Raw genomic sequence first — 21,978 nt, forward strand, 5'->3', positions numbered from 1 at the left:
CCTGGATGGGCCACATTTTATCATATATTTCAATCTTCAATAAGAGAGAAAAAAGTCTTCCCTGTACTCATTCAACCGAGAAATGTCTTTGGAAGTAATCAGATAAAGAATTTTGCAGATGTGCACACATCCGTGGACCCAACACCTCTCGTTATCTTTCGATCGGAGCTTTCCTAAGTGATTCATTGTCACGCATTAAAAATAACAGGAAATCACTAACTAGTTCGTTTTTAAAATAGTGGTTCCATTTCACAAGTAGTGAGGTATATAAAGGTACAATTATATATGAATCTCGAAACTTCACTGCAATTCCAGAAAAAGTTGTCTAGTATACGTATCAAGTAAATATTCCTGCTTTGAATTTCTTATTGCCGATCATTGTGAATAGTTTATACAAGTGTAGAAATGTATGACTGTTGAAGTCACGGCTTTACGTTGATTGGCATAGAACAAAAACGATAATACGTGGCCCAGTTGCTCCTACCTAGTTATGGCACTGGATATATGCTTATGTAATACATTACGACCTTATGAACTTGTATAAGAAACAGAATGTACTTAAAGTGAGACGCGAACTGTGAAACTGAAGTGTGATACATCGAACTTCAAATCTAACTTGTTTGATGATCCAACCCGAGACCACACATAGTAAAGATGAGTGCCGTAGCTCCCACCGCAAGGTTCAGGAAGTTCGTGTTATAAAGTGTATATTAAACACGGAGACGTGAAACGGTAATAAAGTATTTGATCAATTTGAAACAAAATATATTGTAGTAATAATTTACCCTATTTGTTAAGATAATGAACATTATGTTCTGTTTTTAAATGACAGTCAAAGCAGAATGTATTGGATAATAAATGAGAAACTGTAAAATTTCAATTTCGGTACGATTAAATACTTTCGTGCTGCTATGTGTTGCGTTATCCATTAGGAAGTATTGAACAATTCTGCTTCAAAGAAAGGAAATATACTACTGTAGAGTACTGGAGTTAATTTAATAGTTTAATTGAATAGGCAGTACTGATGCTATATACTAAGTCTATTGCTGAAATTGAAATATGGGTTACTATTAGGGTTTTATCCAGGTATGGTGTACACACTGATGACTGAACCTGGAACAAATGCATGGAAAGCATTAGCGCTAGCAAATTAGCTACGAAGAGATACAAAACACATAATTCTAAATCAAGAATAAAGGCACAAAATAAGAAGCGGAAACGACTGATTGTACGATAATAATATTTTCATAATTTTAATTTCTCTCTATTTATTTCTAGACTTTCGAGACGAGACCGAGATCGAGACAAGCATTTGTTGACTGAGATGAGACAGACGGCGATTTTTGACTCGAGACGAGATCTAAACTGAGACCACTATTTATCAATCGAGACAAGACCGAGACTGTACAGAGTATCGTCTCGTCTCGATACCATCCCTACTTCTAATGATGACTTCCCGAGTGGCCTATTTCCGTTTCGCCTATTGACTTTACTAATTTGTATTATGATTTCCATCTCATCTTAGATGTAGACGTAACAGGTATGCCCATTTTACTCACTCTCACTTAGCAAGGAATATTTTATTAAGGGTTCAGGATAGTTGCCCTCGATAAATTACAAAAATTAATACTCAGGTCGTTATATATGTAGAATATATATCACTCCCTGTATATTCGATATTAAAGAGATTTTCGGTGGTGATTTTTCAAGCATAGTATAATTTTCGTACATCTTTAGATCACATTAAAATAATTTCGTTTTTTTAACCCCGAAAATCTGTCTTACTGTGAATGCAACCTGGTACGGACTATATGCACTAAAGTCACGTAATGTCTGGCAGTATATTACATGTTTTCTTCCGCAGTATTACTCCTTTAATATTTTTCTTTAGAACAAACTTATTGAACAAGCATGATTGAATTTCTACCAGCCAGTTAAATATGCACTTATGTGGCTGTCTTTTAGCTTTTTCTACAACAACGTATGGCTTACAATTAACGATTTTAATGAAAATCTAACTTGAATTTTTGTTTGAAGTTTAGGAAATAAGCCTATCTATTGAAATGGTAGTCGGTCAAGAAAAATAAGATAAATTCAACCCCAACTTGTATATTTCCATATACACATAATGTTACAACTAAAGAATTAACCAATGACTAGAGAAAAATATATTTTGAAGCTACATACCGTATATTTCCTTTAAGGCTTCCTAATCATTCACATTGCTTAGAGTTGAGATCAAACAGGGGCAATAGAATGGACAAATTATATAGATATAAATCACCTAACCATATCTTAGACACTCATATCCAGTTCTCAGAACTTACCGAATTTATATTAAACATGGCATGCGTTTTGTTGGTGTTAACTCTGAGGAACGTTTTCCACATTTACATTTTAAATATTCTATGCAATATTTCAGACATGTCGGCAACTATGAATAACAAATTCAAATGCAAATAACAGACTAACGAAACGTATGTGCATCAAATCAGCAATCATTTAATTGTATGAGTAAATTGCTTTTGAATTGTATAAACCTCTAATTATATATATAAACTAAATGTGTGTATATCTATTTGTGTATATTTGGACAGATTTCTGCATAGAAAGAGGTCATTTGGAGCCACAGATAGACTTAAGCGTATACGAAGCCGTGCTTTCGATTTTCGGCTAAGGGAGAGATTGGAGGGGGTCAAATGTTTGCATAAAAGGAAAGGATAAATACCCTAAAATAGGCCAAACAGACGTGAACAACCCTTCTTCAGACGTGAACAGACGTGATCTTTCCTCTACTCAACCTGAACACTCAAACTCCTAACGTTCCTGAAATTCTTTTCTATGATTTATATTACATAGCATAAAGATTGAAAAGAATTCACCTGAAAATGAAGCAATTTTAGTTCATTAATTCGTTTTAATTACAAAAAATATTGGATATCATCTTGCTCCACCATTTTATGACAGAGCAAACAACTGCTAGTTTGTACAATATAAACCATTTTAACGGACTGAAGATATTTGTCACTATCAGAACAGAACAACACTAGTCAAAATTGATACATACACTTCACGTGATCTTTTCACCCGTTGATGTTGAAGTCTAAGGCTCAATAAATTTCCTAATTATAGAAAAATTGTCTGCACAATAGAGAGACAACGTTTAAAAAGGAAAGAAAAAAAAAATAAATAAAACTGTCGTCCTGACAATAAAGATAAAAATAACTGGATGGGGAATGTACTCACATTTGTTGGTGTGTGCACATAAAAATTTTAAATTTTGATTTTCATTTAAATAATTCAGTTAGAGAAGGGGTAGGAAGCTATTTCTTGATATTTGTTGAGATATTTTATTGCAGACATAACTAACGTTGTTTTGCCTATATTTATCCCTTACGAATCTCTTATTTTCCCAACATTCTGTGTTAGATAATTTCCCATCATTTGTAGACCTCTTACCCGAAGATTTTCCACCTGGAGCTCTATATACCTCCGCGAACTTCCAGTTCGAGCAATTTGCTCCCATCTTAAGCATCTTGTGTAACAACTCGTACGATATCCGGTGACAAATGTATATTTTAGACTTCCACGATCTGTAATTTTTTCTATTCACACGTGTGTTCGTCACTTTCAATTAGAGAAATTTTCTTCAAGACAATAACCTCAGCTATATGTCGCCGTGTTAATAATAATAATAATAATAATAATAATAATAATCGAATCCATTGAGTGTTGCGGGCACTACCTTTCTCTTCAACTTTACTTAAATTCGTAACATCAACATTAGTGAAATATTTAAATTAAGGATTGAAAGACCATACTAACTTTCCTTCACACTTATATCCAGGCTTAGGACTGGCAATGTGACAATCGATTTCTGCATTTATAAATCTGACCATCACATTGGCGTGTTTAAAAGTTGCAGGGTAAGTGCGTTTCCCTTTGTCAATTATATTTACACAAATCTTATTATTCATCTACGGACATTCCAATTTTAACACTTTGCAGGAAATGGATTCCCATTGTCAAGGAGTAACAGCAAAAAATATTTTAACGTGGGTAAAAGTATTCAACAGCATGCAAAAAGTCCTCAAACAATTCTTCGCTTGTTGCAAATTTGTTACGCCACATGTATTCAGCTAAATAACTATTCTTCTACGTTAATTTTTCCAATTCATCGCCGAATGTCTCACTTTACTTTTGACCAAAAACTCTCGATCGTCTGTGTGTGAGTCTCAGGGTTGTCAAAGTTAACACTGTGGTTGACTGTATTGTGCACATACTCCAAATTATTTAGTCTAGTATAGCCTCTCCAGCAATCAGTGTTAATAACAGATCCTGGTAAAACGTTATCCAGAATAACGTTTTCTAACGTGGCTGCATCTCTTCTTTCAACCAACACAAGAAAAGTACGGTGTTTCTGTCGATCTATTCCACCAGCAAACCATTGTGTGCGCATCAGACGTCCTGTACCATACTTTCGTTTCCGAAACACACTTTCATCAATTTCACAATATGCCCTTTTCCACCAATTTTCTCACTTGTCTCAAGTTGCCATAGTGCTGTAAGTTCTCTAAATTCATTTAAAATTTTACAGACGACATATCTTCCAAGTCCTGTCTCTTGTATTATTATTATTGACAGTGGATACTTTAAGATCCATGCCATAAGTACTTCAGAAAAATGTGGATCTTTACACGGGCACTAGAAGAAATCGTTCCTTCTCGCAGCGATGTTTTCCTTAAGCAATTTCTTTTCGTACATCCGTAAAGAAACTCCTTCCCTTAAAAATAAATAAATAAGTAAATAAATAAATACATAAATTATAATGTAATCTGAATTATAAATTTACTTTCATTTAAAACGAAAATATCTAAACTTTGTTTTTTAATGTGCGTACATGCCACTGTTTTGTTGCCTCATTTTTTCGAAAGTGCGCAAGAGAGAATTATAATTCTGAAAACCAGTTTAATCAATGATCGTTTAAAAATAAAGGTCCTTTAAATGATATATAATATCTCACAAAGAGAAGCGGCCATATCGTTTAAAAATAAATATCCTTTAAACGATATCTAATATGTCGCAAAGAGAAACTGCCATATTATCGTTTAAAAATAAATATCCTTTAAATGATATCTAATATGTCACAAAGAGAAGTGGCCATATTATTAAAGTCTATTGAAATGAAGTTCTCATTGAGGTACGAGAATTTTTAAAATTTTACAAAATCGTTATTTACACATGCTTAAAGTTATTTAACAACTGTTGGTTAAATGCATGTGAGCGATTTATCGTATAGACAATCAGAAACTAAGCTTTAATTATGTAACATTTATTTTTATTATACAAACTATTACAAAGAAGCAGCAAAAGACTATCTTAAAATAAAATATCTTAGACATAATAGTCCTCTTTCACTTACCCTTTCCCTGAATACGAATTCTGCAATTGCCTCAGCAAAATTTGCATATCTTTTGGACAGCGATGAAATTCCGTTGCAGAAGAAATTCTTTTAGACCCTGAGTCGAAATAGCTTGAAGATTTCTCAGGCTGCTTAAATCATTCATAATTATGTAGTAAGAGAGATGCTTTCACCACAATGAACTTCAAAATATTGATTCAATACGGTCGAGTTTCTTAGTTTTATAGGAGTTTAGAAATGAAAAGAAAACGCCGAAAGGCATAAACAAAGCTTCGATGGATCATAGTGTTTTACTTTCCCCCCTTGTGCAGGTGTGAAACAGATGCTCACCTGCGAAGGAGGAAAAATGGTGGGAAAGAAGTTTGTATTTCTTACACTTCATCAATTTTTAAACATTAAGTATCAGCTGAAATTTGCTGAATGAAATTCCAAATATTTTTTTTTTTTTTTTTTTTAAATCATTAGGTAAACAGAAATTATTAATGTTAAATTGTCTTCAATAAATTGCAACATTGTTTTTATTACTGAACATTCGTATTACTTCTTACATTAGTTTCTATTTAAAATTTAAAATTATATACATCCACAGCAAAAGTGAATACCTGTTATTTATCTCGAATGCTAAAACAAGAGTTTTGTTTTATTATTATTATTATTATTATTTGTAACACAGAAAGAAAGTAAATCTCTCTCCTGTGCAGAAATAAGTACTGCAGTTAGTAAACTCGAAAGAAAAAAAAAAAATCACACTTGTATTCTTATTTTAACCAGTATTGTTCCGTCCTGATAGTGACAAATCTCTTAAATCATTCCAAATCATTCTTTTATTTTTCTATCATCCAAACGAGCAACATTATTAAACAACCGACAAGACTAAATCTAACATTTTCGTAATTAATAAATTATAATTGGCTTTTCATAGGATTTCCTCTCAATGCCTATGAAATTTAATATAGAACATAGAAAGAAATCCTACTTTAGGGGTGAGTGCTCAGAAAGAATAGACGAAAGGTAAGGAAACTGTGAGCCTAGATTCCAACTCCTGTGCCCTTACTAAATACCTTCAATAAATCACTGAACATATTCGCGATTACTATCGATCTCGAGTGTACAACTACATAGTTTTTATATATATATATATATATATTTAACGAAGCTTTTAACATATATTTTACTGATTCATTTGTAAGATGGTTGTATATATGTGTTTGTATTTTTTTAGTCTACTTCTGATCCCTGATCCACATCGAAACTTTGCGATAATAATCTAGCACCTATTCTATAAATCGTGAAGTATTTTATTGAATCTCTTCTATTTCCATATGAATAATGCAGATATTTCCTTATGCTCGAAGTCTATACTTTTATAGATAACGTATTTCAATGTGTTCTAAGTAGAGTTCCCTTTGAATAACAAAAATTTTAATTATATATTTCAAACGAAAACTGCATAACAGCTCACCTAAATCACTTCCAAAAGACGAGGTGCCGTGACACAAACAAAATGCAAGTATCAGAATCTAAGCAGATAAAAACCTAGCCAACTTCTTGCAAGATAGAAGAAATCCAAGAGGATAAAATGTATTTCATCATATGATATTATATAATTTTTGGATATCATTCAAAAATGAATGTAGAATCAAGATTCAAGCAATTTCGTAGAGCATGATCATTCCAGTAACAAGAAACAGTTACAGCCTTTAAGTTACAACTGAAAATGAAAATGAAGGCTACGAACGGACAGGGTCTAGACATAGCAAGAAGTTAAGTTATTGCATATAATTTATAGTGTGTTTAAAAGAAAGTAATACCTCATATTAATGAAGTTACTACTATTAAGAGAGGTAAGTGACACACAGTATTAAAAGTATGTTTTTCTAAATACAGTACTTGATCCTTTGACTATTGTAATGGATTTCGAAATGGCGATGATGAACACTTAAAAAATATTTTCTGACTGAGTGCAAATGTGAAGGTACGTTTCTACCATTTGTCGCAGTCTGTGTAGAGAAAATTTCAAGCATTAGGTTTTGAAACTTTATAAGGGAAGACGAATCAATGGGTACACGTAGAAGAGTGATTTGTGTTCAGCATTTCTAGCAATGCACCAAGTTTAAAGTGGCCTGAGATATATGCAATGGAGAATAGGAAACTGCAGATTTGGTAGATTATTTTGACTTATTTGAGAGGGTCATTCGTCGAACTCGGCAACTAATTGAGGAATTGAAGGGTACCGGCACTATACCAGTCAGCATAGAATGAGTGTGGTCTATCACGTACGAATAAGAATAAATTCAGTGAAGTGCAAAACAGAGTCTTTCAGCAATTGATTGCGCATAAGCATATTGAATTGCAATCCAAGGTATCAAGAAGGACCAAGCTTTAGTAGCTACAGAGCAGACAAGTGAAAGAAAGAAAGAAAGAAAGAAAGAAAGAAAAAAGATAATTCTTCAATTTGAAACAAGAACTCAGACGTTATTCACTAGTCTAAATGACAATAAATCAAGGATAAAATACACCTGAGATGCAATTGACGTGAAGTATTTTTGGCTTACTATAGGGTCTATACTAGCTTGCGTTATTGACAAATATAACTATCATAAAAGTTTTAAGAGAGAAATACGTTCCTTTCTAAATTCTGTTTTATTTCTACTTTAATTTTCCATCAATAGAACCCACTTGGATTCTGTCTCTTCGATTTTGTCCATTTCACAAACATATTGCAAATACCGGTTTGCAAGACCACCATGAACATTCTCTAAGGGAGGCGGGAGCTCATGTGGTTCGGATTCCACGTTAATCAGTAGGTCCACGTCTCATATAGCCTCGCTGCTGAACGGGACGTTAAACTCAAAATCCACTCCACTCCATTCTCTAAGGGAGAAGCTCCTGGTTGTTACGGCTGCAAGCATATGTTACCTTCATATAATTACAAGAACGAAGGCACTGAATAAACTACATGGTAGTATTGTTTTTAATGATTTTCTGTGTTTCGTGATTATTACCAACAGAATAAAAAGAAAGTGGATTTCTATCTTTAAAAGATGCAAATTTTAATGGCCTTCCTTCTATTCTAATTCCAATGAACAAGTGTTACAATAAGGTAGATAGTTGTTACACGTAACTTGGACCGCTTGATTTCAAGTGGATGAGGATACTTATTTATCCCAGTAGTAAGCCACTATGTACAGTAAAATCTGTCTATGTTGGCCACTATCGGTTCCATTGAAAACAAAGTAAGTATTTTGAAGCAAAAACTATCATAGTTTGTAACATACGTATTTCTAACGCAGTAAAATATATTTCAGCAATATAAAATATTACACGCAATATGGTTAGCATACATGATTTCGGCGCGGGAGACTGTTCGATAGCCGATGGAAGTTCATGTGATTTGAATTCCACATTAAGCTGTGGATCCATGTCTCATACAGCATCAATGCTGAACAAGACATTCAATGACAATCCCAGCATACTAATTTAGACGTAATTTCAACACGCTAGTTACATACGAATCGCTAAGGACATTCCGTACTTTTTCCACTTTGTGACAATAAGTGCAATTTGATGTCTGTTCCAGGAAACAGTCTGTCCCAGCCCCATAAGTAGCGAAACAGCAAGTGCAGCCCTTAGTTCTGGATTGGAAGATACATACATCCTGCTGATCTCTATTTGAATACTACATTCACAAATCATGTTTAGGTTGCATTAGTTTAAGATCACATGAACAGTGCTGAAGCAAATAGTCAGACAAATCCCAGCATGAATTGCTTGATTGTTGTCGAATATACAAGAACTCAATTTTCGAACAGTAGCGAACACTATCATTTAGTTAGTTATCACAGTCTTGATACGAAAACCAGTTTTGTCTTTGTCACAAATAAGTTCCTTATCATACAAGGTGGAAACAAGTTAAAAAAAGAAAAAAATGTAGAACGAAAATCAAGAAATAAAGATAAAAGAGCTAGTTTCAGTGGAATTTTAAAGTGATATATTGAGACTGAAGCTCGATATTGAATTCTATAAGAAGGATTACCAATTTACCTCTTTTTGTTTTATCTTTCACTAACATAATAGATTATTACTTAAAGAAAAAAATGGAAACGACATTGTATTTGTAGCGTTTAGGCCTTTCTCAGTGTGAGTGATCTTTCCCTCCCCATCGTTGCCCATGAAGGGGCAGCATACTTAAAATCGTGGCTTTTAAGATTTGCTCTTTCTCGAGAAGAAGGGAGACGGTCGGCCCTGTCTACGCGTTACTGTATTATGTAAGGAAAGAAAATATAATTACTTTATTAAGACTGTCAGCCGTTGAGGAAAATGAAAAGAAATTTGTAGTTTAACATTCCTCTATTATGCAGAGAGGTTAAGAAAAACAGTGACGGTATTATTGAATGAAATATTGGAATGATGAATGTGGGAGAAAAACGAGAGAACTTCGAGACAACCCACCACACACTGCATGTCCATTACAAAGTACGCATGACGCAAGCTAGGATTGTAACAGGGACTCCACTCATCAGAGGTAAGTGATGTGAGTCAAAGCGCAACTTGTCAGCCATTCAAAAGTAAAAATGAAATGAAATCTTTAAGTTTTACGTCCCACGGTTATGCCGGTTAGGCTAAAGGAGACGGTGATGATGAGAGATGGGTGAAATGGTGGAATGAAGAAAGTGGGAGGAAACGGGAGAACCCCGAGAAAACCCACGAGCACGGTGTTTGTCCACCACAAAGTCCACACGGCGCGAGCTGGGATCGAACCAGGGACCCCAAGCACCGGAGGTGAACGCTCTACCACTGAGCCACCGCGCCCCCCATCCATTCAAAAGTTCCACGGTCTAGCTCAAAATAATAAAATCATATTCTTAAGCCATTCACACGTTACTACTACCAGAACATGCTGTCCCAAACAAAAAAGAATCATCACAATTTGTGCACCTATGTAAAAGGGAGACGATACATACAACTACGATATCAACACCGTCACCCGTTAGGGAGTTTCGACGGCGTACCTCCAAAGACTACCATTAAATCGGGACGAAGGGAACATAATGATAATAGCTGAAAGTATCTTTGAAAGAAATAAAATCCTCCGCCACATGAATAAGTGTCTTCAGAAATATTGCCTTAGATTATTTCAAATGAAATCCATGAGTTTTACATCCCACGATTATGCCGGTTAGGCTAAAGGGGACGGTGATGATGAGCAATGAATGAAATGGTGGAATGAAGAAAGTAGGAGAACCCCGAGAAAACCCACGCACACGGTGTTTGTCCACCACTCACTAAGTTCACTTGGCGGGGGCTGGGATCGAACCCGGAACCCCAAGCACCAGAGGTGAACGCTCTACCACTGAGCTACCGCGGCCCCACTAGATTATTTCAAATTAAGCCTTGGAAAAAGGTGTAGATCATCTAAACATAACCTGCACTGTTATGAGTAACTGTTATACTACATCATAAGACAACTGTATAGATTATGAGTCCGGAAAATATTTACGTAACAGCAAAACTAATTTCTTCATCGAAATGGTGACTATTTCCAACACATAGTGTTAAAGGAATAATTGTTAGAGAAGAAATAATTGTTAAAAAGCTACACTATAATTATCTCCCAATGTCTTTTTTTTTTTTTTTTTTTTTTTGACAAGTGCGCACAGCTCTATAGTTTGCCTACAAACTAATATACCTAAGAAATGGGCACATGGACTGAGCGGTACAATACTCACAGATTCAATTCCTACACATGTAAGCTTGTGGGAGACAATACCGTGTGTGTGCTTTTTTGAGAGTTTCCTGTCTCCTTTCACATTTCCATTCTACCTAATATTTCATAATCATTCACTCGCCATTAATAATCTCCCTCCTTTAGCATACAAAGCGAAACCTATGACGTAAAAATGAAAGTTTCATTTCATTTTCAGTTTAACTAGACATTTATAAACCGTAAATAAAATACCTGGGCTAATCTCCCGGGTTAGACCCACACGAACAGGTTTTCAACTTTGTGTCACTACTTATTTGTTATCTTAACACTTTCGATCCTAAGACCTAGTCAGACTCGGGCTATATATTTATTTCAAAACGTCGAAGCCCGAGTCTAACTCGTCTCTTACCCCTTATGAAACTTATTAGGGGGTTACGGTCGGTTGTCGGCCATATTAAATACTCACTGAGACTCTGTCCTTGAAGACATACTATTCACTTGACATCCAGCGAAGAGTAAACGAACTTTTTCAGGTTGATTGTTGCGATCAATTTTCTGCGTTCGACTGCAGCATGTATGATAAAATAGTGGCATAGTTTGTTTCGAAAACTATTTCATTTTACACAAGTTGTGTTATTTGAAGCAAGTAAAATGAATGTAGAAAAAGTGTCAATGATTTTAGAAGAGTACAGTTCAGATTCCGGCTCGGAAGGTGATTATTCAGATTAGGAGGGTGTGTAGTGAGAAGGCCAAGAAGGATACCGGTAAGCTGGGAAGAAAATAAACCTCTTGGTAGTGCAAAGACTGTTGAGTTGCTCTTTGTGTTCCAGAGTGATTCAAACTCTACCATACTAAAGCTAACTACCTGTAAAAAAAGGTAAAGAACGTTATAAACATTATTACTCCTGCTGAAAAAATATGTATTTGTAAAAACAGTGTATCCATCTCATATGTTATTGCCGTGTAAATCACTTATTAATCAAAATATGCATATATTTGAAAATATATTTTAAGAGAGTACAAAAATATCCACAAAATAAACGTTAGCAGTATATGTTAGTATTATTTTTCTATTGTAAATTTTTACGATTGTCCAAAAAGCACATATTTCAAACAGCAGTGTAGCAAACTACCCCTTCTTACATCGCCACATGATATATTCGTAATATAATCTAAAATCAACAAATTTGTTTGCAATGTTTTCAGTGCGTCTATCATTATTTAGCAATGTACTATATATATATATATATATATATATATATATATATATTTAAAAAAGAGGCCTAAAAACCCAGGATACCGGAATAAACAAGGTCCGATTAGCCCAGGATCGAAAGTGTTAATACACCTCACCCTAGAATTACTCCTTTACCATTTCCGTCGTTCACATTTAACTGTTAATCACAAATATTTTTATTTTCATGCTCTCTTTGCTCTGCACGAAAGCTTCTCAGTTGCAGCAAGTGACATGCCAATAACGGTAGAATACCTATGATGATGATTTGCCCTGCACTAAGTACGTGTTCACCTATATTGTATTACTGCGCAAAATTGGTACCTTCCAACTGTTGCAAACTACGACTGTTAAGAAGAAAAATGGATCCTTGCCTTTGTTTCCAACAAGCACTGTAAACAATACCCTACTACAGTATTATTTAATTCAGATTTAGAGAGGGGCTTGGGAGCGAAGCCTTCTATCAATTGCATGTCCCTACGACTTCAAAAATTACAAAGCACACACGAAATACTTCTTTCGGAAAGTCCTTAGTTTGACTAGAACATTCACTGGAATGAATTCACGTGATCAGGTTACGAATAATTTACCAAGAATGATTCATGAGACCAGTCTGAGAATCAGTTCCGCGAAACAAACAACCTGGGATGTTATTAAGTATCTCCGCCAAACGCATCGACGGCTCTGGAACCGGTACTGTGATTTATATTGAACTGTTGTAAACAACTACTGGGCATTAAAGTTAACAACCTAACCTACCAAGTGATTTGACTAGACAATTTGTTACGAGGAATTCACTCCCAGACGACTCCGATATCCTTGGCAAATGCTTAATAAACTGCTCCGGGAATCGGTTCTGTTCAGTCACTTCACTTAGAACCGCAACTCATTATTTCCCCAAAATGTGCATTAGAAAAAAAAAAAAAAAACTAACAAACTTTAAGTAATGTGAAAACCAGCTTCTAAACTTGCTTAACTTTTGTTTTCTTTCTTAAGTAGGGAATAACATATCGTAGTTGAAACTTATGGATAGTTTGGAACATTTATACTTGATTAGGTGATCAGTTCTCAAGAACGATTCGATTCATCGGAGCACTCTCGCAAATTTTCAAGTATTTGTGTATTGGCTTTAGTACTCGGATCTACGAAATTCAACCAACGATTTACTGTTAAATACTACCATTTTTCTTTATCCAAGGAAGAATAATCCTTCCAAGAATCAGTGAATACGACGAATCGTGGATGGGCATGACGAGAAATAATTCCAAATAAACTTTCGGCAGATCGAGAATTACATTCACATTCGCTTAAAAACATCTCACTACTTTCATTAAACCCCACCACCAACAATCCACCTTTGCTGACGTCTCACCCTTTCACGGTTGTATTTCCGTCGACCGAACAAAGATTCGTCTACCTCCACATGACAACCAGGTCCACCTATTAAACCACTTGACGACCGCAGAACAGTCTTCACACACACCTTCCGGCAAAGGGTAAGTCAATCGGACACAGTTTTTCTACTTAACGAACCCACATCAGGAGAACATTCGTGAATAAGAAATTGATAATTTGTAACACCAGCAACAAAAAATATCACAAATGAAGCACTTGCCCAATTAGCCTAGGCAAATTAGCTTTACCAGTGGAACAAATTCGGAACAAGCTGATTTTTGGTACACACATTCAGAATAGCATTAGAAACAATACTTGGGAGTTCAATTGATATCAATGGTGGAAAACTTGGGAACCGCCGCCATCTTGAAAAACCTGTTTTCGGCCATTTTTGATTCACAATTTTGTCTTCTGTGCTAAAACTAAGCAAGATATTCAAAAATGTTATTGGACCTTTCTTGTAGAGCATTACATTTCCAATAAATTGAAGAAAACTGCAGTTCTCTAAACCAGTGGTTTCCAACAGGTGGTCCGCGGAGCCGTAGAGATCGGTGGACATTCACTACAGGAAATGCAATTTAGTGGAGAAAGAGTTGGGAAGAGTTTTATCTTAGCCTTCAGCAAACATTGTAGTATCATTTTTAAAATATCTAACCGTACTTTGTCCTAATATATTTAACTGACGACAGAACACATTCATAGTCTGTTTTTTTTTTCTTTTTTTTAGAATTGGAATTTCATTCACAATTTTTAGGATTTAGGTTTCTTGGGGTATAATTCATAATTATGATAAACAAAGTCCTCCAAAAGATGTTGGAAACCATTACACTAAAACAGCCCGTTTCTATTTTACTTTTCCGAGACCATTTTCCTTTCTTTGTTGCTTTTTTTTCTTTATTTTGATTTTTGCATTTTATATTTGTATAAAATCTTCAAAACATCTTTACTAAGAGAGTATTACGTTATATATTCACTCAATCTTCAAAGTTGTGACATAAGTTTAAAATAAACCAAAAATAACTTGCTCACTATTCTTAATGAATTGTCAGGATAGAACTCAGGAAGGATAACTTCATGTAATATTCCTTATTCATATACCATTATATCTATCTGAATGTCCAGGCTGTTCGCAATATCCTCTCTTGTCAATTTTTCGTCAGCCATTCTGTCTGTGCCTCGAAACGCTGTTGCCAGAAGTACACAGCTTTACATGTTCAGGTTATCTTATGCTTTTATCTTCATCACCAGAGGTGTTCAACCTTATCACCCATGATTTCTTTTTCAGTTGACAGAGTAGGTGGCGAATTGTGGCATCCCAATCCTCTACGGTGAGAGCATACAATAGAACATCGAAGACCTACATTCATGCATCCGCAACTTAAATAGCAACCCTTTTGACATTTACATGCTATTAGTTTCAAGACGTTCCCGGGAGTGTGTGGTTTAAGCGTGATGTCTGGAATCAAAGAAATTCCATCTTCTTTCTGCCAACACCATTTTTCTGCTGGTAAAACCTTGCTTTTTATACTTGCACTTGATGAAACACTGAATAGGTGATGTTGGTCAGCCTCTCTGTTGTCGGGGAAGACAAGCCAAGCTAACTTCAATTTTGGCTTTTGAAACTAATTGACAGAGTTTAGTGTATCTAAAGGAATTTAAAGAAATGAAATGAAATTTTTGAGTTTTACGTCCCACGGTTATGCCGGTTAGGCTAAAGGAGACGGTGATAATGAGAGATGAGTGAAATGGTGGAATGAAGAAAGTGGGAGGAAACGGGAGAACCCCGAGAAAACCCACGAGCACGGTGTTTGTCCACCACAAAGTTCACTTGGCGGGGGCTGGGATCGAACCCGGGACCCCAAGCACCAGAGGTGAACGCTCTACCACTGAGCCACCGCGCCAGGAATTTAAAGAAGCCTGTGTCTCTGTAGCTCCGTAGACTCTAAGAGGAAATTTTTTCCCCCCTCAGTCAGTAATGCAGATACTTGTGCCGATGGATCATTCAAAACTGAAATTGCATTCTGAAGTTCAGGATTAGTTCTCAGAATTTGGAAAATTTTTCTTCTTTCCTTGCAAGAACAAAAATGATGTGGTATCACAGACATGTACTGCATATAAAAACAGAAATCGATTTTTGATATTTCTAAAGCAGTGTTGCGCATCAATAGAAGAAAATATTTTATCAGAAACTTTACCTCATCCTGCCTTCAAAAGGTAGGTGTCTCTTCGGATGATGTCAGCAGAATCAGTAGGTCAACATCATCTACTACAACTACAGGATTATTATTGACGCAGTTATCCAGTTTGATAGCCTTTTGCACGATGAGTCTGTCTGCATCATCATTTGCTTGAATGACAGTAATGCCCTTGCCTTGGAGTTCTTTTGTGAGTTGCTGAATAAAACGAGACTTATTCGCCAGATTTGACAAGAAATTACTTTGTTTAATTGTTGAGTTCATATTTTCTTAAAAAACTATCAGGGCAAGTTATTTTCAAGGATCGCCTCTGTTTTTCGACATTATTTGTTAGTGCTGAGCTGGATTCATAACCATCAAACACTAGTACTGAGCTGTAGAAAAACTGCTTGACCACATAACTGCTGTATGTTTTGTATATATTTTCACATGTGGTTTGGGTAGCCCAAACCAGTTTGCGTAGCAGATGATCATCAATTACATATTGACAGTTTTCCAGACGTAAAGCCTCAGTTGGTTTGAAAAGAGAAGATTTGCGGGTCTTTCTCATTGCACCCTCGTCAAACAATAATAATGGTACTGGTACCAACTCGTACAGAAAGAAGGATAACAATTCATTTTTGTCCTTTACTGTTCTTCTTACTCGTTGGTACAGTACAGTTGATGTTGGTATCATTTACAGTAGAAAATGTCAGAACTCTTGAGTTACACTTGCAGATGATATTATGGAAATTCTTGGCAAAACTTTCTTTAGCAAGATATGTTTCAAATTTTTTAATGTTATGGTAGTTAATGATGTCGTTACCAACAACTCTTGTTGCTAAGGATATGTTGTGATTTCGTGGAACAAAAGGCGCGTGATCTTGCAGCCATTTTTCAAACATTTCAATGTCTCTCATGTCACCAATTCAATATATTAAGACAAAGTATGGTTAGAAACTTTAAAACTGATATTATAACGTTTGCTGAAGGCTAGTTTAAGATAAAACTATTTTCCCAACTATAAATTACGTGTCCTGTAGTGAATGCCCACAGATCTCTACAGGTCCGTAGACCACCTGTTGGAAAACCCTGCTTTAGAGAACTGCAATATTCTTCAATTTATTGGATACTTAATGCTCAACAAGAAAGGTCTAATAACATTTTTGCGTATGTTGCATAGTTTTACCACAGAAAACAAAATTGCGAAGGGAAAAAATGGCCAAAAGTAGTTAGATTTCTCAAGATTGCGGTGATTTAACAGGTTTCCCACCATTGACATCAATTGAACTCTCCTGTATTGTTTCTAATGCTATTCTGAATGTGTGTACCAAAAATCAGCTTGTTCCGAATTTGTTCCACTGATCGCCCCTTGTTTAGTTTAACTTGCCTCAGACTAAATAGCTAGATTTCCATGACAGATACAAGTTCCATTACACAAAGAAATATATTTTCTGAAATGACAACAATTACGATTAAACATACCTGAGACACTATTAATCGGCCACTCACACCATATATCGGACATAGGTACATCCTACGATCACAACCATCACATTTTTGGTCAAACTCAATTAAACCACACAAAGCGAAGACAATTCACGTACGAATTCAAAACGCAATCATTTAAGAAAGACGAGCTAACACGCTCCGCATTAAACTCATCGAACGGCTTTTGAACTTATAGTACTAACTGCTAAGTCGCCATAAAAATAAAAACGGAGGAAACAACAAACTCCAACTAGATCATCACGAAGCGGGCATTCCACACTAACACAGAGTGAAATTACGAATTGCCCGCTTGTTACATTGACGTTGTACTAGGGAGACATCTAGTGGCAAAAAAATCAAAAGCACCAAAACTTCAACACACCATATCACATCACACAAAAGAACAACACAGTTCGATTCCATACAGTGATTCGAATCACAATTAAAACGAGTCAGAAGTCAGTTAAGCACAAAGGAACTCTAATCATACCAACTTTTTTCAGCAGGACATGAACTCTTAACTTACAAAGCGTGGACTTGCATTTAATGGTTGCAAATCACATTCAGAAGGGGCCACAGTATAATTAATGTGCGCATGAATGAAAAAAAAAAAAATGCACAAAACCGAATTAACACAAAGCAATCTGTGCTAGGTGGGAACTAAAAAGTACGCATGCCATTTAGCCGAGTGGTAACAGAACAGCAGTGGGGGGGAAGGGAGGATGCGGTGGGTAGGCAGGCACCTGGCGCGCCAGCGACGGTAGATACACGCATAAATGACAGTGGAAAAAAAAAACATCTTATACGCATAAAATACATACCTTGTGTCACACACCTTTGCAACACTTCTATAATCAATTTATAGAACCCTTTCACACAATATTTCACTTCATCATGTGTTCCTTAGGGAGTAGCATACTATCTGGTAAATAATACTTTCAATTTCTTATATTTTCTTATACAAGTAAGAAGCAAGATTTCAGATACATTTGGATTACATGCACAATCATTATGAAATCATGTAACATTTATTTCGTGGATTTTTATAAATTCATGGCCCCATAAAATGGGACAGCGCCCGAATTTTTCCTTAACTTCACCACATTCGATTCAGGTGCAACGCATCTCTCATTAATTTCCACATAACCTTAGAGAGTGAGGACGTTAGCAACTGTAGCACATAATGGACATACGCGATAAACACGAGTCAACCTCTGCTACATGGTCACTACAAGCTGCCTTTTAATTACAACTGCGTAGCAAGAATTGTACATTTTAAAGCTATTTCTGTTTCTACGATTGGCACACGTTGTGACTAGCTGTACGATCTCCAACGGCGTTCAAGTTAGGATTCCACGGCTGATGTTATCTAGTAAGGTAAAAACTTATTTTGCAGGCGAATTATAATTTAAATCAATTACTTCTATATTTATACACATAACGTTTAAGCCTTTCTAAAGTAAATCCGCATTTCCCACCAATGCAATTCACTATATAAAAACCTCTTAAAGGTAGTTATAAGTAGTGTTCATACAGAAAAAGTAAACACATAATTTATGCGTGCTGGTCAAGTTTTAACAAAACCCATTTTTGAAAATTCACAGATAAAATTCAATACTCTGCACGAAAAGACATATTTATAAGGAAAAAGCTGCAAGCGCCAGAATTAAATGCAAGGTAATACAGCTGTATATTAGATTTACATGTTCAGAGTTGATAGTGCTAAAGCATTAAAAGTGCTTCACGACGGATAAAATAAGCGTGTGTATATGAAACATGACTGTACCAGATATTATCATTTCCCAGTGTACAAAAAGTTGTAATTTATAAGTGAAGCGCTACTAGTGTGAAACAATGGCAAGTGCTATTGATAACCGTACCATTGCTAAAGCCCACTTATTACCACTACCCTCGCTTACGCATACACTCACCGTCGCTGACACGTCTCCTCCCGTCGGAACCATCTCCGCTATCGCGCGGTATCACCAGTCTCATTCTATCCTGACTCACTCAGACATCATTCGTGGACTTCAGTGAAACCTAACACAGGTTTGTATTTTGCAATGTAGTCTTATACCATAAATCCGAACGCCTCTTTTATACGTAAATCGTAAACAAATTGGAATTTTTTAACTATTACTTCTTCTGGCCCCATTGAAGTTTGCCTTTGCTAAATGGAGCAATGTCACGTCGCTCAGTGCAAAACCTTTGGAGAACAATAAGGAGGAAACTAGTGATAGAATTATACTTCTTCGACAACTAAATCAAGTGGTGTGCCAAAACGTAACCTGCACGAATTTATGTATAATTCTATATTGTAAACCTAAACCAAGCCTGACATCCCGCGAAATTATCTCCCTTGATTAGAACTTCGACCTTAAATTAACTATACTTCTTACCTTGTGACTTAGTCTACTTTATGGCCTAGGCAGGCTGTTGCAATCACGAAATCATGCACAGTTGCTTGTTGTAGAATGCAACGTACTATATTTGTCACCGGTAACAGCAGATTAAGGTTGGACATGAAGCGGACTCTCTCGATTACTTGATGAAATTTAATAAAACAACTTGCTGTTCAGTATTTACTCTACAGTGTCCGCTCCAGTTGATATCCTTACGGATAAACATTTTAGATTTTAAAGAAAAGTGGCGCAAACTAACTTGACTCTACCCTACCCTATTCTTCTAAGTCTCTTTTAAAGCGGTCATACTGAGTCCTCTATCCACGGAGGGGGGCACCCCCCTAAATTTTGGCATTTCTCGAGCAGGCGGTTCTACCAAATTTTGACACATTTGTTACATTCCCAGGTTAGGTTAAAGCCTTGCATATCTTTTAGTACAGCAAATACTAAACGAGGAGCTACATTACTACTTGCAGATTGCCTTCAGTAGTACTCACTATTAATATAGTATGGACGTATGGCATAGGAATTATAGTTTAAAAAACGAACCAACATGTATTAGGTAGCCACTAAAAAGGAGAAATGACACCTAATCGAGTCAAGGCAGGCAGAGCAGTAAGGTCCGAGTGGAAGCGAGGGGGTGCGCCCGTAGGGAGCAGACGAGTGAGCGACGGTCGGTATACTCCTAAACGATAGTGGAAGAGTACACTTACGCATAAAATACTTTCACTACTAATCAAAATTTATTGCAAAATGCTATATACCGACAGTAATTATATTCACACTCTCATTCCTTCATGAAAAATGTTCTACATTGTATTTTACCTATAAATTTTTCATTTGGGAGAATAGTCTGCTCGAGTGAATCCTAAATTTTCCTAGCCCAAAAAATTTTTACGATAGGCTTGCAAATGAACTATATGGTGATGAACTGTCACATGGTTGGATCGCTTACCCCCTACGGGCCTGGTCCTAGTTATCAAAGCGCATATGAAGTGTGTACTGTAAAATTTACTCTTTGTTTTCTTCTTTCTCTCTGGTGGAGGTTTACTATACGGATCTATAGATTGTAAAACTTACAGAAAAATTTGGGTCTTTAACGTGCCCATTTTACATCACAGAACCCAACCAACCCCTGTTGGTCTTCTAACCCACTTCTACTACTACCGTACTATTACTACTTTTATTATGGATTCGTATAGTAAAACTGCACGCTTTCTTATATAGTAACGTCAAATTCTTGCTTTCCTCGTATTAAAAAAATGAAAAGAAAATGGAAGAGAGAGAAAAAAAGTGTAACACTTACACTCACCAAAGTTGCAGCAGTCCTGTGCAGAGGTAAGTGTTTGCTTTGCTTCCAGTTTCGCTCAACTACACGAAAAGTTTCTTTTCCTAATAAAGTTGTTTTGCCTCTTGTGCTAAACGAAATGTTTAAGCCGGATGCTTTGGTACCGTCTTCTCCTTCTTCTTGCCAAATTAATGTCTCAGTCAAGAAATACCGTTGGGCATTTTTTAAGTGTCTCAAACAGAAGTATCTTGCTCTTCTATTTGGCCTTCGGTTCCGTCGTCCCAGTTGTCATAGAGGGCTCTTTATCTTTCTTTCAGCCCCTGGGTTTATCCTTAACGGTCCCAGTTCCCGCAGTACGTCTATCAGCAGTTCAGATTGTACCCCGTTGACGTAACCGAAGGTTGCTAGCACCATTCTGTCATGGTATCTGAGGTTACTTCTCCAGAAGACTGTTCGTATAAATTGAGGATAATTCCTCGCTGGTCCTATTACATCTTCCAAAATCTAACAACAGGTATGTTCGTACAGGTGCCATTGCTAGTGATGGGGCTGCGCATATCAGTGTTGCCAGGTCGCCAGCTCAAAAAGTCGGTACAGTGCTGTCAAAATTCCACCACGTTCCGCTACTCTTACTGAAATTCCTCTATTTTCCGCTACATTATATAAAATTAAACTTCAATGACAACAAATTCTGTTAACAAAACTCCAAGATATTTCACAAATTAACAATAGCCCTAAATTTTAAATGTAAAGCCCTGATTTAGTGCTTCACTAAATTTTATGAATGGAAAAAAGAATTTCAGTCTTATTCGAATTAATATTATTATGAAAGTAAAAGTCACCATCAATGCTTATCATTCTTTTA

General features: G+C 36.0%; 1 long non-coding RNA gene across 2 annotated transcripts in view; it reads right to left on the reverse strand.

The window, feature by feature from the left end:
• Positions 1-21,653, reverse strand: part of LOC145673920 (uncharacterized) — a 43,432-nt gene extending 21,779 nt beyond the window's left edge. Inside the window, exon 1 of one of the 2 annotated variants that reach the window (XR_014128848.1) lies at positions 21,138-21,653. This is a non-coding gene — a long non-coding RNA (uncharacterized LOC145673920). Of the gene's footprint in view, positions 1-21,131 lie in introns of both variants that reach the window. The other variant, XR_014128847.1, reaches the window with a different exon arrangement.
• Positions 21,654-21,978: the final 325 nt, after the last annotated feature.

Source organism: Thermobia domestica, chromosome 17, assembly GCF_964235325.1.
Source record: "Thermobia domestica chromosome 17, izTheDome1.hap1.1, whole genome shotgun sequence".
Classification (NCBI taxonomy): Eukaryota; Metazoa; Arthropoda; class Insecta; order Zygentoma; family Lepismatidae; genus Thermobia; species Thermobia domestica.